The sequence below is a fragment of the Heliconius melpomene genome, chromosome 2 (assembly GCF_056956725.1).
Source record: "Heliconius melpomene rosina isolate 202511_hmr_F chromosome 2, ASM5695672v1, whole genome shotgun sequence".
NCBI classification, from domain to species: Eukaryota; Metazoa; Arthropoda; class Insecta; order Lepidoptera; family Nymphalidae; genus Heliconius; species Heliconius melpomene.
In genome coordinates, this window is record NC_140390.1 from 6740962 (window position 1) to 6763167 (window position 22206).

Genomic DNA, 22206 nt, shown 5'->3' on the forward strand with positions numbered 1-22206 from the left:
GTCCAAAGCAAGTTCGGTCGCTACGTGTACAGTCGTGCAAACCACAAACGTGGTGGAATGTGGGGTACCCACCCTCTGTGACGTCCTGTCACTGACAAATGGTCCGGAGGAGCCGACCCGGACACCCTCTTGAGTTTCACAGGGTAGGAAAGCCATGGAATCTATATTTATATGTAATATTTTTTTTATATTTTAAGGTAATCTATGATTAATAGTGGACGAGCAGAATCTGGTTGGTAATCGTGGTGGATGTAGGTTCGATTTCCATTCGCGGTGACGGGATTTGTCCTGCGGTGTACAGTTCCACCCCTAAAAACCCAATCTCTTGATAATTGAGCGGAAAGTGGAAAATGGAGTGGTTTAATAATAGATTCCTTTTATCTGCCTTGCTAAATGCAGGACGATAATGTGCAATATATACCATTACAAATAAATGAAAATTATGAATAATCCTGGCTTAGGATTCTATGTCTTCATATTAGGCAGGATTTAGGTACAAAACTTTGACAATTAAATAACTAATAGAATTCTGTTAATAAAATCTTTGGTTTTTGCGATTATGATGATATGAAAATGTATTTTTCTCAATATACCTAATCAAATTTTAAAGAGAAAAAGAGAAGAGAAATTTCTAAACTAGATTTTAAAATGTCTTTACACAAAAAAAAAACAAAATAAAGAAACCCTCTGTAACACAGCCACTGTGCACCAAGTCGGGAGGGTGCTATAATTTCATAGGACGGGCGTCGGTCGCTTATCTCGGGCGCTGGCTGCAGGCGCCGCTAACATCGCCTCGGGAACCCACCCCCACCCACACTCCCACCCCCACCCCCCACCCCCACTACCACCCGGTACGGATATTGGAAATTTCGATATAGACCACATACTTTAGCTTCGGATCTATCTAAGGTTTTTATCACTAACGTTTTTGTGTGACCTTTTGATGGACCTTTTGTATCTATGTACTTATATAGAAAGCTTGAATATTAGGTGGAGAATTATTAGAGTATTATTGGAGAATTTATTAAAAAGACATATTTATTTACTAGGCTAAAAGATATTTATTAAATTGAGATTCAAATTAATTAGATATATCGTTCCACTAGTAAACTATCTAAAATGAACAAAGCGTGTGACCTCAAACGTGACAGGTTGTGGATTCGATTCCCGCTCGAGTGTTTAATATTTTCATTTCTTCGCTCTGATGTAAGGCAACGGAGTGTTTTAACACTACCTACGCTGCTGTGTGCTCGATACAGCGTGAAGCTAAATTTTTTAATAAATATAAAAACAAAAAAAATTAAATTAGTTTTAACTCTTATTATACCTTTAAATTCCATACAAGACTTGAGCCTCACATGACGATAGTTTTGTGATAAGCATCATGAATATTCATTTATCTACATCGAGAGATAATGAAGTCACTGTCAAGAAACGTCAGCGAAAAACTACCGCTTTAAACCATTGTGGCTAAGCTAGGTATATCATTATGGTCTGTGCCCACCCCAGAACAGATTTATGCCCACCCCAAAAATGTTATTAGCAGAATTTATACTCAAAAATATACATAGTACTTTCTTTAACTTTTTCAACATAGGTATCTGTTCGAAGCTTAGATCCAGGTTCCCTCTGGAAAATATGTCTAGATCCATGCTGCTGGGGTTCTCGAGGAAATTAAATATTTAATATATTCATTTCATGGCTCTGGTAAATAGAGGCAAAGTTCCACCACTACACACGCAATGCCTTGAGAATTTTACGGAAAGTGGGTAACGGTAGTGTCCTAATGGGAACGGAGTTTCTTAAAATTAATCCGGGAATTATTTATTATTTTTTAATAGGTACACAACGTTACTAAACTTTATTTATAAAACTCTTCCGTAGCTGAGACAGTCAGACTGTGCGCAGTCGAAACTACACGGCGTAGAACGCTGAAATTTGTCATGTAGATTCTTTGGAAAATCTAGACACTGAAAAAGGATTTCCTGAAATACCCACGAAAAATAAAATTTTATCTTTTATTGTCCATACAAACGAAGTTATAGGCTACGACTCCTATGCTACAAAACTATTCGAAATAAATACAAAAATATAAATATATATCTTTTTAAGCAAACAATCTAAACCACAATACTAGAAGGGTACCTCAAAGACAATAAGAAAACAGTCAAAAATTAATGAGTTCAGTACGCGAGTACCCTTACGCCCTGCGTGAGACATTGAGTAATGTCGCAACACATTATAAGATATATCTATCTATCTATCTAGAATACCATAGAAACCACCCCCTCATACAATTTATATCTATATCTATCTATATAAAGTATAGCCTTGTTAGAAACAGAGACATGATCTTTGCTATTGTGAAAGAAAAACAATGCGAAAAATTTTATATAATTATATTTATAGTTTTAATAACTATATATATATACTGTACTACAGGGTACAGTGCGTGACTGTAAGCACAAAGGTTATGGGTTCGATTTCTAGTCTTTGTAATGAATCATTTGATACTTTCATTTCCTTTTTTTCTTGTGACAAGTCTCGAACATTCGGCCGTAATTGGAGAACATAGTTACTTAACAATAGGTTCCCTTTGCCTTCCCTAATATAAAAAAATCCAATTAATATAATAGACGACGATAAACTGATAGTATATACCTACTAAGCTTTATATAATAAGCTTTATATGGATAATGCTATTTAAGACACTTAGGTTACAATGTATTTACAATGTTGCTTAAAAATGTTAGAAATAGGTAAAAAACTATATTTTTTTCAGTATTTTAAGCCATTTCTGTCTATTATCTTCTATGACTTTCTTCTTCTTCTTCAGCTTCGCTGTCGCATATATAGCAGTTTTGGGGCGTTATGGGTCATGTTAAATGGCGGATTTCAACGCCGCGCTTTTTCTTGTTACCATAGCAAAGAAATTAAAATATGTATTAACAAATAATAATTCACTGTATTTGTTGAGAACTTAAATATCATTTTAGTCTAATATCTTCCATAAAGATGATATTTTTGTTGGGTCATATTGATTTAATATACCTATTTAAATTATATAATTTCTCCGCTTTAGTAGATCAAACACGGGAATCAATATGTTATATTTCAAAACTGGGTGGAAAGTTGAAAACGGAATGTCCCAACACTAGGTTCCCTCTGTCTTTCCTACTATATGCTTCCGAATCCTGTATTCGGAAGCTGAAGCTAAAAAGTAGAACAAATAGTAAAAATATTATATACCTACATATTTTTTCATCATTTCCTTTATTTACCCACTATTTATATCAGAAAATGTGTCCTCATGGAGTCCCATAACATCAGAATACGCTGATGCCGCTAGGACCTTCATAAAACCCAAGTCTAGTCGGAGCATAAAAATACAGATAAATAAAAATATAAAATGAAATATGAAATGAAAGTGGCGCGGTAAGAAACTCGCGATCCTTTTCGATGTGTCTGTATTTGAACAGAGAATGAATGGAGACGCTATTGGGTAAAGAAATAATAATTTGAAATTATGAAAAGAAATATTATTACTATAATTTCAGAGGGAACCTAGTGTTGAGATATATCGTGCTTTAATTTCCGTCAATTGTAGAGGTATTGCATGAAAGAAAGATTAGTACTATTAATAAATTAAACAATATAATAGTATCTAGATCTCGTTAAGGAAAGTATTTACGGTACAAAAATTATAATATTGTAGTAGTAATATACATATAGCTTTACGCTGTATCCCGCACACAGCAGGGTAGCCAGAGGAAACCCTAGTATTTAGACACTTCACTTTCTACCAAAACCTGGCGCCATTGCATGTTGACTTACGTAACCCAACGCCGCGTTTCCCCACGACACCAGAACAAAAAATGAAATCACTAAATATTAAATTTATTTTATTATTAAATATTTAACCATTCCAGGTTATTTGTTATCTCAGCATACAGTACAGCCCGTAACAACCTGAAGGCGCCATGGGTCAGCGAGCTCTCCCGACGCGTCTGTATGCACGCGCGGGCTTACGTCATGTTACTACCTACTGGTGCAAGTATAAACGAGGGTTTAGAATTATTATGATAAAATAGGTTTTTGAGGCCAATCGTGATGCAGGGGCTACCTGTATGTGACTGTGAACGACAGGTTATGGGTTCGATTCACATTCGAAGAAATTAATATTTTAATTTTTTTTTTATTTCTTCGCTTTGTCAACAAAGTCTCCAGAGTTCAGCGGAAAGTGAAGTCTTAATGGGAACGGACTATCCTACTAGGTTCAAAGGTTCCCGTTCCCTACTCTGCTATCTACGGGATACAGCGTGAAGTTGAAAAATAAGAAAACAGATAAATGTAAAATATCTTTTCTTATACCAATGCCACATCTATTTTCTACTCTGTGACGTAATGTGTCGTGAACGTCGTGACGGTGCGGAGGGTGGTCAGTACAAAGACGAGACGATGCGCACTCTGAATTCTATATCACCTCTCGCTTTATATTTGAATAAGTTTTATATATATATAACTAGTGGACCCGAACGCGGCTACGCCCGCTTTAACTTTATGAATATTTGTTAAATATATTTATGAAATTATGTTCAGTTTTCAATAGAGATATGCGTTAAACAAGTTTATCTTGAGTGACGTTTTCTAACAACAAACTTTGCAAATCGTTGCTTAGCAACGGTCGCATAGCGACGGTTGTTATTAACATAGCGGAATAAATTGCATGTCAAATTAATAAATATTTTAAAGTATTGGTATATATCGAAAATATTACAAATATGAAAAAAAAAAAGTATCCTATGTTCATCCCGAGACCGTCAAGTATATCTATATGAGTATTTTATCACAATTAAATTAGCGGTTTAACCCTGATTGCGTAAAAGACAGATAGACAGACAGACAGAGTTACTTTCGAATTTATAATATAGGTATGGATACTAGCGGCCCGCCCGCGGCTTCACTCGCGTGAACTACGTTATTATTAATTTCTGTCTCCATGAGTACCTACGTCCTATAAGTGACGTCCATGCAAAATTGAGACTCCTAACATTTGTAGTAACGAAGTTTAATACAAACTTTCAACCAAAAAAACAACCCCTTAGAAATCGAATATTGCAAATTCCCGTCTTAGCGAGCACCTACGTCCTATAAGTAACTCCTATGCAAAATTTCAGATTCCTAGCACATGTAGTTTCTGAGATTTCGTGATGAGTGAGTGACCTTTCGATTTTATTTATATGTATTTAATAATATTTATTTGAATTTATATTGTTATTTCTTTGTTGTAAGACAAAGCGCGGCGTTGAATTCCGCTTCTCAACACGCAATGTGTCCAGAATTCGGCGGAAAATGGGAAACGGAGTGTCTTAACACTAGGTTCATTGAGAATATTTTGTTTTCTTCTTCCCTTTTTTCTTTAATTTCTTAAGAGAATCTATTAATTAATTTCAAAAAAAATTTATTAATCTACGAAAATTCGCAACTAAAATTAATAAGAATATCTCTATGATAAAAATATAAGTATTTATTTCAAAAAAAATAATAAAAAGATTTCCTAAGATTAGCGCATTCAACAAAACAAACTTCCACCTTATAATATTAGCAAAGATACCTAATAGAGATCCTGAGCCTAAATAAATCTCACAATAATTCCCAAATTCCGGTGTTTATATCCAAACTTTCCGCAATCCAACACAGAAGTCGAACTCACTAACCAAAACATTAACTCCTTAAGGAGGCGGGTAATTAAGAGGGGTGGATAACAACTTAACTGTGGCAAACAAATGTGTAGGTGCCTTCCCTGCTCTACCGAATTATATTATGAGGAGGATTATATAGCAAATGAGAATTATTGAGTTCAAAATTTAGTAAAAAAATATATTTTTTGGTATATTTAAAAAAAAACATAAATTTTAAAATAAAAATGATCAGGTTCCTGCTTTATTTCTTATACTATGGAGAAGGTACTGTAGTAGGGAGAATTTATGTTGAGTTCCCCACATTCCACCATAATTCAAATCGTTACGTGTTGAAAGGCAGCACTCAACGTCCCACTCGTCCATTGTCATGAACTTCTTCACAATTACATGTTTCTGATATGAATACTGTGATCTGCAAGACCAGCCGAGGCTTCCTATCGCCTTTTTAGCAATCTTCGTTCATAACTCTTTCTCCTGTTTTTAAATATCCTTTTCATTTTACGTTTATTTTATATTCTATGAAGTTAAATGTTTCAGCAAGTTCAATTGATAATAAGTTCAACTTCACGTTGTATCCCGGTGGAAATTCGTTGGAAATTGGAGAGCGGAGTGTCTTAACGCTAGGTTCCCTCTGCCTATTCTGCTACAAGCGGGATAAAGCTTGAAGCTGTAATAAAACACTTTAGGAATATAAAATTCCTGACGAACAGCTAACGAACCGAAGTAGCAGCACTTAAAAACTTTCTCGGCCGGCCATTGTGGGGGAGAAGATGGTAATGACATTGAACATGGAGAGCTTTCTAAGGGTGTCTATTGTTCTAAAATAGTATTCATTTTTAAATTAGTTTTAAGTGGTTTGTATTTTTGTTAATTGAATTTTGAACTGGATTTGACTAAAATTGCATTAATTTTAACAAATGATGAATGTGGGTTTGATTCCATTCGGGGTATAAAATATTTCATATTTTCATTTTACTCGCTCTGGTAATAAATCGAAGCGCGGCGTTCAGTTCCGCCACTGAACCTGCAATGTTCAGAATTCGGCAGAAAGTTGAAGAAGTGTCTTAATAGTAAGTTGCCAGGTTCCCTCTTCTATGTGAGGGATACAACGAGAAGATAAACAAAGAAGAATATGGATATCCCTTTGTATCTTTCACCATTAGACTTGAAACAAAGTTTACCATTTAGGCGAGAATTTCATGATGAATTAAGATATCAAAGAAGAAGAAGAATTCACTTTTAAATAGATGAATTTAGTTTTAAATTTGTTTTTTATTTTCAAAATCTATAAACAAGATTTGTTAAGTTATCTTAATCTATCTATATATATAAAATCGAAAGGTCACTCACTCATCACGAAATCTCAGAAACTACATGTGCTGGGAATCTCAAATTTTGCATAGGCGTTACTTATAGGACGTGGGTGCTCGCTAAGACGGGAATTTGCAATATTCGACTGCTAAGGGGTTGTTTTTAGGGTCGAAAGTTTGTATGAAACTTCGTTACTACAAATGCTAGGAGTCTCAAATTTTGCATAGACGTCACTAGGACGTAGTCATGGAGACAGAAATTAATAATAACATAGTTCACGCGGGTGAAACCGCGAGCGGGCCGCTAGTATATATATAAAATTGAAACGTCACTCACTCACTCATCACGAAATCTTAGAAACTACATGTGCTAGGAATCTGAAATTTTGCATAGGAGTTAGTTATAGGACGTAGGTGCTCGCTAAGATTAGGGAATTTGCAATATTCGACTTCTAAGGGGTTGTTTTTGGGGTTGAAAGTTTGTAAGAAATTTCGTTACTACAAATACTTCTCAAATTTTGCATGGACGTCACTTATAGGATGTAGGTACTCATGGAGACAGAAATTAATAATAACGTACTTCACGCAGGCGAAGCCGCGGGCGGGCTGCTAGTCATTTATAAATTTGCATACAATAACTATATGTAGAGTCAACAGCCATTATTAAAGGCAAAGAATAATTCTGAAAATTAATTACCCAATAAATAATAATATTAATACCATAAACACATTTCACGTAAACCGAAACTGGTGAGGAACAAAAGATATCTCCTATTTGCCTTCTTTTCCTCGCGCAGTAAACTTTGATTATCGGTATGTTAGATTGGAGAGAGCTTATGGATTTTAATTAGATTAATTTGTAGTATTTTTGTTTTTCAATTTCACTCTGTATCTCTTTGTAGTAAAGTAGGAAACTAGTGTTGAGACACTCTGTTTCTCACTTTCCGCCGAATTTACCACATATCGCGTGCTGAATGGGAGAATTCATCGCTGCACGTTTGCATTGGCACCAGAAAGAGAGAGAGAGAGAGAGTCTTTTTTCTTTAGGATTTATTGTAGATATACAAAATCGTAGAATACATATATAATACTAGCGGACGCACGCAGCTTCGCTTGCCTATTTAAGGGTGAATTCTAATAACCCATGAAACATGTGTTCAATGAAATATTTTTAAGTCCAAATTTCAAATTTTATAAAAATCGGTGGCGATTTAAAGATTTTTCCATTCAACTTTCAACCCCTTATTTGCACCCTTAGGGGGTATATTCTAGAAAACCATGAAACATGTGTTTAATTATATACGTTTAAGAGTCTGAATTTCAAATTTTATGAAAATTGGTGACGATTTAAAAAAACCTATTCAAACTTTCAACCCCTTATTTGCACCCTTAGGGGGAGAATTCTAGAAAACGATGAAACACGTGTTCAATTAAATACTTTTAAAAATCTAAATTTCAAATTTTATAAAAATCGGTGCCGATTTAAATTTTTTTCCATACAAACTTTGAACCCCTATTTCACCCCTTTAAGGTTAAAATTTTTCAAAATCCCTTCTTAGTGGATGTCCAGATTACGAAAGTAAACATCTGACGAAATTTCACGTTTCTACCATCAGCGGTTAAGGCTGTGCGTGCGTCTTACCTCAGTCAGTGAGGACAAGTCCTTTTATATATATAGATTAGATTATTTAACAAAACAATTCGATCATTTCGGTTCTAATATTAAACATTATCTTTTCACGTTTAATAATAATTAATAACTAAGTTCTACACCATATAAAATAAATTTAAAATAATAACACAAGTATAAAAATCCTCTGCCACACAAATTTACCATGTTTTCCCGCCTTCCTTAACTACAGTCAGTTAGTATAAATCGCTTTATCTCCTCACCTTCACTCCACCCGTTCTCAGAGCTCACCCCCCTTAAAATGAATCGTTCCGTTTTCACTCTACACGCACAAGAAAATGGTTTATTTGGCATACCTAGCTGGCAAAACATCTTTATAGTATATATCTTCACGCTGTATCCCGCATACAGAAGGGAGGAAGAGGGAACCTAGTGCTAAGTTTCCCATCGTTATATTACTTCGCGTATAATAAATTAAATTTTGCTCTTTAGAACAGATCTGATAGTCGACGCGATGGTTCTGGGTTCGATGACAAAGATGCAAACTCGAAAATTGAGTCTGAAGTGGGGAATAGAGAGAGAGAGAGTAGAGTTTGCGGGATAGAGGCTGAAGATAAAAAATAAATGTTTAAAATAAATCGAATTTGCAAGTAAAACGAGATCAGAGAAATCTATTGAGATCCAAATACCTAAATCTAATTTTTGACCTAAAACATTGACAAAGATTAATCACATAATCCAACAAAAATGAAAGTTATGAAATACCAATGAACATTTCTTATATAATGCGATAAAATTTAATATATAAATCAATCGAATTCCCCCACTTGCCTTTATTCGATGGAAAGTGGTGGAGTGTCTTAACACTAAATTCTCTCTGTCTATCCCTCTATATTCGGTATAGAAGCTGAAAAAAATAGCACCTAAAAACTAAATTTTTCTATGGAAAAATCTTTTCCTCATACAAATTTCTACTTTCAGCTTCCTCATCGGCACTCGAGCTGAAAGAAGCCTGTACCCGGACGAGGCACACATAGCGACTATTTTCCAAACAATTTCTTTCTCTCACGGGTCAAGAGTGCGTGTTAAAGACGGCTTAAACGTATGTGCCTCTTTCGGAATTGTGACGTCACGACGAACTATACATAGAGGAGAATATTGCAGAGTCATTTTGTTTTGTGAAAATCTAGCGAATGGGGGTTGTAGGTTCGATTCCCACTCGAGGGAATAATTTGAAATATTTTTATTCCACCGTTCCGTTAGAGATAATGCGGCGTTCAGATTCATCACTCACACATATAGTTTTGAAAAGAAACGGTGTTCTAATACTGGCTTTCCTCTGTCTACACTGCTGTACGGGAAAAAAGTGACTCTTATTTTGCTCTTATCTATCTATATATATAAAAGGACTTGTCCTCACTGACTGAGGTAAGACGCGCGCACAGCCGTAACCGCTGTGCGTAGAAACATGAAATTTGGACAGATGTTTACTTTCGTAATCTGGACATCCACTAAGAAGGGATTTTGAAAAATTTTAACCCTAAAGGGGTGAAATAGGGGTTTAAAGTTTGTGTGGAAAAAAGTTGAAATCGGCACTGATTTTTATAAAATTTGAAATTTAGATTTTTAAAAGTATTTAATTGAACACGTGTTTCATCGTTTTCTAGAATTCTTCCCCTAAGGGTGCAAATAAGGGGTTGAAAATTTGTATGGAAAAATTTTTAAATCGCCACCGATTTTTATAAAATTTGATATTTAGACTCTTAAAAATATTTAATTGAACATGTGTTTCATGGTTTTCTAGAATTCACCCCTAAATACGTAAGCGAAGCTGCGCGCGTCCGCTAGTCTACCTATAAAGCAGAATGCAATTATTAAAATTTTGGAATTATTAAAGCTTAACAAGTATTAATATGTTATATTTAGTAAATATTATTATGCTTATAACTAATACATATTCTCAGTTTTAATTAAAATACTTTCTTTCGTACATTTTCGAAATTTTTCGTAAATTTAGAAAGAAGATTTTTTTTAGTAATCTCATATCCAAATATAAAAAATTAAATTTCAATAACAATTATATAAATTAATAATTATTTATCTACCAACGCAGCCTCTACACAGAGTCTAACCTGGACACAAAAGGAAGCCTGGAGGCTGCTTCCACTCGCATCAGTAAACACAAATAAGCAGGGACGTTCTTAGCGACACGTAGGTACTTTTGAAATGGAACAAAAGACCTAGAGAATGTTTCGTATAGCATATGTTATATTTAAGTATGTTATAATTTCATTTTAATATATTTATCTATATCTATATATATAAAATCGAAAGGTCACTCACTCATCACGAAATCTCAGAAACTACATGTGCTAGGAATCTGAAATTTTGCATAGGAGTTATTTATAGGACGTAGGTGCTCGCTAAGACGGGAATTTGCAGTATTCGACTTTTAAGGGGTTGTTTTTGGGTTTGAAAGTTTGTATGAAACTTCGTTACTACAAATGCTAGGAGTCTCAAATTTTGCATGGACGTCACTTATAGGACGTAGGTACTCATGGAGACAGAAATTAATAATAACGTAGTTCACGCAGGCGAAGCCGCGGGCGGGCCGCTAGCACTAATATATAGCTGAAACGACGTAGAGCGCGGCGTTAATATCCGCTACTATCCGCTACCGCTACATTCAATGCCTCGAGAATTAGGCCGAATACGGGAATTTAAGTTTTCTCTATACTGCTATGAGCAGGATATATCGTGAAGCAAAAAAACAAGGCTTAAATATTTGTTTCGTTATTCATGCTAATTTTAAAAACTCTCCGCTCTAGAAGCTTAAAGAGCGATATCGGGCTACGATATTCACTACAATTTTTCGGACAGAACGGAGTGCCTTAACATTAGGTTCTTAAGTTCCCTCGGCCTACCCTACTATGTTCAGGATACATTATTTATTAAAATCCACGTGTCGATTTGGATGTAATCAAATAGCTCCAAACAATACCATATTTACCCGACTGCACAACGCAAATGAGGGTAATGCGTTTAACATTCACTTCTGTAATTCCGAGTCCAGGCCAAAACTAGTTTCATTTCAAATGACAAATTAATCTGTGGAAAGCTTAGAGTTATTTTTTTTTGAATCAATTCAGATTCAACGAGCCGAGGCAAATTCTAGTGACGTCTCGGTAGTTTTGTAAAGACATGTCTACATCGTGTCGGTTGTGTTTAATAAAAAAAAAGGTTCGGCCATTTAAAAAAAAAAAATTCTCATGGTTTTTGGTGTTATTTAAACAAATATATTAGATGTATTGTATGTTATAGTCTTTATTAACTTCGCCCTGTGCCCGCACTGAGGGTAAGAGGGAACTTGGGAACCTAGTGCTAAGGTAATATTGCGTTCCACGCTTTTCGCCGGATTCTGGAGCTATTGTGTGTTGAACGGCGAAACTCAACCCAAATGAAAATATTAAATATTTCATTTCCTCGAGTGGGAATTGAACCCACAAACTGTCGCTCTTACTGTCGTATGCTTGTACAATATTTAATAAATTTAATTTATTCTAAATATAATGTCATAAATATGTAAATATAGGTATATTAATTTTACATTTTATTACAATATTTAAAGAAAATGATAACATAAAAATATGTAATTTAATACTCAGTCTGAAATTGCCTTAAATAACATATTTATTAGGCAAACTTTTCGACAGTTACTGTTATACCCAATTTATAGTCATTTGTATTGATGTTTTTTTTTTATTACAATTATATTGTAATACTAGCGGCCCGCCCGCAGCTTCGCCCGCGTGAACTACGTTATTATTAATTTCTGTCTCCATGAGTACCTACGTCCTATAAGTGGCGTCCATGCAAAATTTGAGACTCCTAGCATTTGTAGTAACGAAGTTTCATACAAACTTTCAACCCCAAAAACAACCCCCTAGAAGTCGAATATTACAAATTCCCGTCTTAGCGAGTACCTACGTCCTATAAGTAACTCCTATGCAAAATTTGAGATTCCTAGCACATGTAATTTCTGACATTTCGTGATGAGTGAGTGACCTTTCGATTTTATATATATAGGATATTCCTTTACTATAAAATTTACTGGAAACGAGAATTAATTAATTAATTTTAAAAATTGGCTAAAGTTTCAAAAACTTTTATTTTTCAACTTCCTACAGGTAGAGGGAACCTAATATTAAAATTTGCTCCCCCACTTTCTGACGAATTCTAGAGGCATTGCGTGTTGAGTGGCGGAACTCAACGCCGCGCTTTGCCTCGACACCAGAGCGAAGAAAATGGAAATATAAACGTACATAAATAAATATTTCACTTCCTCGAGTGGAGATCGAACCCAAAACCGTCGCGTTACAGACACCCTCGAGCCGCTGTGCTAAGACGGCCTTGCAAATAATATAAATGTAGGTACTAGTAATCGTGGGTAGTATTTATTAAATACAATTATTTTATATACATTCCCAAAAATAGCAACAAGCTAAGCCAAAACCCAACTTCTCCATGCAATGAGATTAACTTTTTTTTAATAGTGATGTAACAAAAAAAATGTCTTTAACGAACAAAGAAGCATTTAAGAGACATTTAGTGCAGATTGCCGTCGCCAAATGTCGCAATTTTTTTGCTAGGATTATACAAATCCTATATCAGCGACAACGGTTGCGTTCACATTACGTTTCATTAAATGTAAGTACATTCCGCCATTTTGAATGGTATTTAGGATTTTTTTTTTTATTTTTCTTTAAATGCCGAGAAGTGCCACTTGGATTACAATTATACAGCCATTTAAATGTGGATGGATAATGGGTTCATAGTAAAGTAAATTTTTGTGTCGGTCTATTTGTGCGTTTCTTTATAAGTATATTTATATGTAGGTAGGTATGTCTTATTGTTGATATTAACTAGTCTTTGATTTCGTTTAAAAAGGTGGAAAATCTAACTACCTTTTTCTGTTTGGTCTTTAAACTAAATATGTATAAAAACGCATGTCTCACAACGCAAAACTTAGAAGAGCTTTTGAAGAAAAAGAAAATATATATTTTTTACCTTCAAGTTGTATCCCACACATAACAGGGTAGGCAGAGGGAACCTAGTGTTAAGACACTCCGTTCCCCACTTTATGCCGAATTCTTTTCTCTTCCGCATTGCGTGTTGAGTGGTAGAACTCAACGCCGCCCTTCAATTTTACACCAGAGCGAAGAAATGGAAATATAAACGTAAATAAATATTTCACTTCCCCGAGTGGGGATCGAACCCACAACCGTCGCGTTACAGCACACCCGTGTGCCGCTGCGCCACGAAGGCCTACAAATAAGACTACAATTAAATATTCAACAAAACTTAGCTAAATGTTCTCAACAAACAAAACTCTTGCCCCAAAAAAAATCCCATCTAACCAAAAACTCTTTCCCAAAACACCGTGTTGAATTAGAAATTTAAAAATATTTGGGCATTAGTTCCACCTTTTTAGGTATTTCTGGACATGTCGAAAACATTTAAAAAAAACCAAGTCCAAGAATGCTACCAGGACCAGAGGTAGACATTCAAATCCGACGAAGCGGGCGCGTTGGCGCCAACATTCCTTTGGTTTTCTTTTTTTTTTTAAAACGAAAGGACCACGATTTAATTTGCTTCAGATCAATGATAGCGGCCGATTGTAGTCGAAACACGATTTTGAACTGTTCTAATTCTTTACGGAGAGTGATGGGTATGGAGAAATCTGTTGATTTAATAGAAATAGATTTGAGTTTTATTTTAATTTTTGATATAAAAAATTTTTTTTTAGCTTCAAGCTATATCACATATGTAGCGGGGAAGGCGGAGGAAATCTAGTGTTGAGACACTCTGTTCTTCACTTTCTGCCGTATCTGTCGTTTCGAGGCATTGCGTATTGATAGGTGGAAGTCAACGCTGCCTTGTTACGAGAACGGAGAAATTAATATTTTAACTTCTTCGCACTATTAAATATTATTATTGTGTAAACGGAATGGACTGTCTCTAGTTTCTAGGTTCCGAGGTTCCCTCTGCTTACCCCGGTGTGTGTGGGATGCAGTGTGAGGTTAAAAACTCCTAGTTATCATAATTTTAAGCCGTACATTGACAGAACAAACGACAGGTTACGTGAAGCTCTGCGGGACACGTTACCCACAGACCACCCTAATTCTTACATAGTCATGGTGTGTAGTCGCTTCATCTATCTATCTAATATCTCTATAGTAAAATGTCTTAATATATTATTGTATTTTTAAAAGAATTTATATTTTTTTGAACCTCGTTTCTTTTTAAGCATTTAAAGCAAGTAAAAGAGATCCTGGTGAAATACTTCGTGCTACAATCCGGTCGAATTTGAGATATTATGCGTTGAGTAGCAGAACCCAACGCCGCGTTTTTGAGAGCAAAGAAAATAATTGAAATATAATAATTTCTCCGAGTGGGAATCGAACTCACACTCATAGCTTCAACAACATAATTGATTAAGGCGACTAAAAAGAACGTATAGGTAATAGCTTAAGAAATCTTAAAGAGACATTACTAAAGTATTTTTTTAGCTTTTTACTGTATTCCGAAACCTAGTGTTAAGATACTTCGTTCCCCATTTTCCGTTGAATTGAAACGTTGAATAAAGTATTGTATTTAATTTGATTAATTACTTTCTCTAAGAATCAATTAACCCTTTAAACTAACTTCACCGTTCACATACCCTCAATTCGTCTAAACATGACGAAAAAAAAAAACACCGCCTGAAAGTTCACAAAAATGGTGAATTCGTCGTAAATCTGAAATGGCGCGTTCTGGTATCGAAGCGAGGAGAGTTCGTGGTATGTGGTGGCGCTTGGTGTTCTTTTGATGTGCCGACAAAGCGCCGCCGCGGTATGGGAGCACGAGTGTTGTTGTGACCATTGGTTTTGATAATTGTTGTGAAATTAGTTGACTTTTGTTTTAATTTTTGATTTTTAATGTTTTTTGGCTATTTAGATTATTTCTTATAGGGTAGGTGTTTTTTAGAATTATTTGAAGAAATGAATTCACAAGGAACTGAATCGGGCTTTATAAATGTAGATATAATTGCGCTAATAGTACATCAGCTTAAATATTAAAAATAAGTTTTAACTTTTGAAACACTAGACAACAAGGTGGGATTACCCCAATATGTGCTTTAGAAAAGCAAAAACAGCTTAATCACCATTTTCCTCGTATAGCAGGGTGATCAAAGGAAATCTAGTCTTAAGAGGCTCCGCTCCCATTGCACAAATTTTGGAGAGTTTCTGTGTTGAGTGGAGAAACTCAAAGCGGTTTTGCCTTCCTACCAGAATGAGAAAATAAAAATAATTCACTAGCTCGAGTCTATAATCGTCATATTATACAGCCGTGTTCTTTACCGCTACGTCACCACGGCGGTATCTAGTTAAAAGAAGCATTATTCCATTTCTATCCAATTGTGGACTTTGTAGAAATAAAATATTATTTTTTTATTACATATCTACGTAATAAATAAACATTATATAATAAAACAAACCGTTAAAAAGCCTGTAATTTTTTTAGAGTCCCTTTAGACCACAGTCGCGTGGTCACCCCACCCACGTATCTTGACGCTTGGACCACAGTGGAATGATTTTACTATATCATCCTAATTTATCTATCGACATGTGTAATAAACTTGTAACGAAGTACAAGATGTTATATTTGAAAAGGTTGCTGTTAAACGTTATTATATATAAATGATTTTTAGTTTGCACGCAATTCAATGTTGATGATGAATTTATATTTTGAAGTCCTGTTAACAGAGACCAGACGTGGTATAGGTTTTGGGTTCGATTCTCACTCGAGGAAACGAAATATTTTCATTTCTTCATTCAGGTGTTGTCAAAAAGCGACGTTGAGTCTTAACACCAGGCTCCATTTGCATACCATGCTACATGCGAGATACAGGGGGAAGATGATAAAATAAACTAATGATTTTAATTAGGTATAAAATTATAATTTAGACCCGTCAATGCGTGTTGCCTTAGCAATGTAGGTGTATATGTAGAGGCTCTCATAGCGCAGTGGCACAAGAGTACCTATAACTTGAACACCAGGTTTTCTCTCTGCCTGTTCTATACGGTATCTTTATTTTTTTAGGTTCACCCTGTATTTCACCTAGAGCAGAATAGCTAGAGAGATACTACGATAAAGTTCCCGCGGCCAGCACAAAAACTCACTAACTAACTTTCATCTACATCACATTGTCTTTAACTTCCTCAGTGGTTAGTGTTGCATCACGACATCCAAACACTGCTTTCTTGGGCTTTCTCGGGGATTTCTCACACTAAGGGCAGATACAGCAAGGCACTTCCACCTGACGTAGGTGGTCCTGGTCCCTAAACCATACCATCGTCATACAATCTCTGACGACGTTCTTGCTACGAACCACAAGACTGTATCGAATAAATGTGTTACATATGCAGTCAGACCCCGTTTGGCCGCATACACCTTAGCATCTTTATTTCCGTGACGTGAAACTCTTGAATTTGACGAGATGATGCTACGAGGCCATCATTCGCTGCCTGATAATGCCCTTGTTGAATCAGGGCGGTGACTCCACCCTCCACTTTTGGACACAATTCATTCCAACTTTACAGTCACACTTTGCCCCTGCCCCTTGACGGCCTCAAAATATTAAATTACGATATTTAAAAATTCACATCAATAACGAAAATGCATATAAATTTGACTATTTGTCGTGTTCACTCATTAATTGCGATAAGATGGTGTAACTGTAATAATTATTATGTTATACAAGTCGTTAGTATGTTAAACTTATTAATTAACTATAACTAACTGCAGCCGGCGTGACATACATAAGTGCCTATATTTGTATATTAACTTAGTTTGTACTTTGTAGAGTATATAACTTTCACACAAACCAGTTACTTCTCTGTTTTGAATACTTTAATTAACATTTTTAATAGTCTTATCTATGCTTAACGAGTTTTTAATGGGAATGGAAAAAAAATATTAATTTCGTTTTCTTTTTTTTAATTTTTACTTTCATACAATTTTTAGTCAATTTTATAAAATTTTCTTAGAGTTTTAATTTGTTACGTATTGAAAAGGCGAAGAGTTTGTTCGGTTGGAAGAGCTAATCTGGGAAACTACTAGTTTAAATTGAAAAAAATATATTTGTGTTGAAAAAAAATAGTATATTATAAAAACTAGTATATTATATATTATATACCTACAGTTCATTAAGTAACTCACATAACATTAAGCCTATATGGAGAAACCTTAATAATTGCAAAAGTAATCCCAACGAATGACAAACTAACAATGCCGACAACAATATATATAATATATTTATTCGGGCCAATCATGAATTAGAGTAGAATTCAAACCTAAGCCTTACCTATTATACAATTTAATTAAGAAAGACCATATCTTCGCAGCGTTGAGTTCCGCAGTTAGGCCTTTTCATGTATATTTGGCTTTTTACTATATATATTTTGAGGAATAGTTGTCGAAATCTCAATGAAAAGTCAATTTGTGAAAATCTTAGGAGATTATAAAATCTTCGTTCGTGTTCGCAGACTAGTCAAAACTATCATTACTATACAAAAAAAGATATTATTGCGTAACCCAACTCTGCCTTTAGACTCGTAAAAATTATAATAAATAATCGTCAATAAAAATATGAACCCACCATTATTAATATATATTTCAAAAGACATTATAAGATGTCACATTTTATATGCAAAAAGCGAGAGAAACCGAGGGCAACTTTAGTCTCATAAAAGATGTTATACAGTCAGTATAAAGAACGGCTACTGGCGCCACACTCCGCTTGCGCTTTTATCGTCTGACGTGGGCACAGGAAAAGGTGTAGAGACTTCTGAATTAGATAGAATTAGATTATTTTTTATGAAAATGCGATTTTTATATTATATTCTTAAAACTTTATTTGTCGTTTCTTAAAAGTATTCATGAATATATATTTTGTATGTAACTAAAGGCTTTTAGTTTAGTTTATTGCGGTCTGACTGCATACGCAATCATTCGAGGCAGTCTTGGGGTCCGTGACGTAGCGGATAAGCTCCAAGAGCGTCGCCTGAGATGGTTTGGCCACGTTACGCGCCGGCTCAAGAACTATGTCAGATGCAAGTGCCTTGCTATACCAGTTCCTGGAGCGCGACCTCCCGGACGTCCAAGGAGCGCTGGTTGGATGTCGTGATATGTCACACATGTCCTGCACATGAGAGCCAATGGTCTAACCACCGAGGACGCAAAAGACCGTGCAAAGTGGAGTAGGTTGAGTAGGAAGGCAGATTAATGCCAGGAAGAAGAAGAACTAGTCTTTTAGGAACAGGACGTAAGATATAGAGTTTGGATTAAAGTAAGAGTAATAAGTTAAGAGTATTTCACTTAATATTGAAAATAGCTTATTTTTTATAATATTTTACAAGCTACTCCACTGATATCTATATGGCCTAAAAGTTTATCCGATTTATAAAAGCAATATTGTATTTGTATAAAAACAATAGCCTTATTATTGGTTGAATCGTGTAGACAGCATCCACTTGCTTTATTTTGTTGATTCGACACTCGCTAAAAACTACAAAACTAAAACGGACATTCTTTCACCGTTTCCAAAAAAAAAAACTTAAATCAAAAGGTAAATTTTGTTTATAAGTTATTCTTTGAGATTCGCGACCCAACATGCATTATTTCGAATAGCTTAACCTTTAAGTATGGACGTCGGGTCTGACAGACCCATCTAGGTCTACGAATTCTACAAATCGGCCACTTCTCGGTGACCTCCGCCACTGAGTCGCTCAGTACCTTTCGTATTAATGACAAAATGAATGTAGATAGCAGTGGTTGTGTCTCTGGGCTGAAAACACGTGAGTATTTAACTTTCAAAACGGGACCTGGGTCTGTCAGACCCGACGTCCATGTTTCCCATACATAATGATTTCAAAACTCCATATATTTTTATAATATTACAAAATATACTTTAATATTTTAATTGTATTATTTGTATTCAAATGTTTTTATTGTTATATATCATATATTATTTTGCATTATTTGTTATATATTTTAGTAATATAAATATTATTTACCTAAAAAAGATTCAATTTTTTTAGTTTTTATGATAAAATGAAAAAAAATGATCCACCAAGCACGTCAGGGACATATATATGGGTACTTTATAATAAACATCAAACAAAGGATTTGGACGACGACATTTTATAAAGAAAATAGCACTTTATCAAATAAAAAGACGCGTTTTGTATACTAAACTACTCTAAGAATTGAGAATGACTTTGACTCGCGTTTCGCGATCTGATCTATCATTTATTGAACATGAAGCTAAAAAAATAGTTTTGGGTTCTTGAAAAACATGTATACTTTGCCCCCAAAAGATATATAGAAAGACAACACATACTTATGTTGACTGCAATCGTCCTGTTAGCCAACAATGTTGAAAGCCATTGTGTATCGATGTTCAATTGTACCTTATCTTGAGGTGTTGTCAAAATTTTTATTTTATACCATGACATGTAATTTCTTTTCTTTTTTTTAATTGTTAGACTTTATATTTTGTTAAAAAAATATTTATTTTATTATCTGTCTTTTTTTTTATAGTATTATTTTCTTAAGAGTCATCCCATGTGGCCAAAGACTGAAATTGTGACTTTAAGTTACTTAAATCGTTGTGATGCGTAAACTTTAATAAAAAGCAATTTTATTTATATTGATTTTGTTTGATTTGAGGCTATTCATGTAAACTAAAACATAAAATTGTCTTCTTCCTTTAAAAAACAGACGGAATATGACCAATAAATACACTGGTCTGACAGACCCGACGTCCATATGTGTGTTATAAAAAAATCACGTCCATAGTTAAAGGTTAAGATAATTTTGCGAAATAAGAAAGATGAATATTATTTTGAGGTAAAAATAAAACTTACTTGACCAAGTACAAGTTAGACTCGCCTATCGAAGGTATTAATTGAATTTCAGAATACTGAGGTTCCCTTCCTAAGACTACCGTCGATTGAGTTACACCTGTATATAATTGATTATGTTATTTAATATTTAGCTCGTATGTTACTCTGCTTCAAGGATGATACAGCGTGAAGCTGATAAAAAAAATAAAATTACCAAGAACATGATTTTTTCTTTTCCGAGTATATTCTCCAAAAAAAATGTTCTATAACTTAATGCTAATTTTAAAGACTGCTTACCATCGATATCAATAAACAGACAGACCTAGCTGTAAGTATAGAGAACATTTACCACGTTCCGTATATACATACAAACAAATATACATACATTTATATATAGGATTAATTAGAATCTCTTACGTATTCACAATACGCAATATATATTTGCACATTACTGATTGCCGCATCTCTTTCGATTTGTATTTATTGGAACAATGAACGAGCGGCGGTCCAATAACTTTGAACAGACTCACTGGGAGGTAAGAGGTGTATGGTAAGAATTATTTAATATATACATCCGAATATAACTTTTAAATCAATAGTATTAAATGTGAAATTCCTATAAAGTATTTAAGATTAGAGGGTGTGGTACAGGCTGTATTTGTCATAGCTAATGACTACATATATTGAGATTTATATGATAGGTACTTGTTAGATGGTAACTGTTCGCGACAACCGACGCGCATCATCGGCTGTGAACTCGTCACAACATGTTAGAGACTGTTTAGTTTGGCAAAAAGTGACGTCATACCACTCTCGTAATTTTGAATGTTATTATTAGTGTCTTTTTTAAATTAATAGTGTTTTTTCCTTTGTAAATAAGTAATTACATTAAATAATAAATATAAATAGATTTGGGTTCCGTTTTAGATAATAATTTTCGACTTTATATCTTATTTGTATAGTTGTACTATGATTTGCCGCATTAATCGCTTTTTATATAATAGTAACTTCCGTATAGTAAATTTTATTATTAATTATTGTTTGTCATAGTTTTCTGTAACAAAATAACAGATTTGTATATTCCTAATGTGTGTAATTAATTTTAGAGAGAATTTTCATTGTAAAAACTCATGTAAAATTCGTCATCGTAACAGCATTTTTCGTAATTTAATAATAGATAATACTTAAATAGTATAATGTTTTATACATAGATAGATAGATATTTTTATGTTCTTTTAATATGTATAAATTGTAAAAACATCCGATTTTTAGTTATTAAAATATAAATGTAAATGTGTGATAATCATAGTAAAAATATTGTTGTAAATAAAGATAAAACGGCTCGGTGGCTCGCGGCTCTCGTTACCGTTTAGCTCCGCGCAACGGAGGTGCGCGTCGGGCGAGACAGAGACAGTCGGCAATCAACGGTGAGCACAACAGGAAGAAGATAGAATCGGAACAAGACACGAATAGAGCCGACAGTCACCGACCGTTATACAGTGATCAACATCTTGTTTCAATATCCTGTTTCAACATCCTGTTTCAGTATCTTGTTTCAATGTATAGCAAGAACGTCCTACAAGAACGTCTCACAAGAACGTCTCGCAAGAACGTCT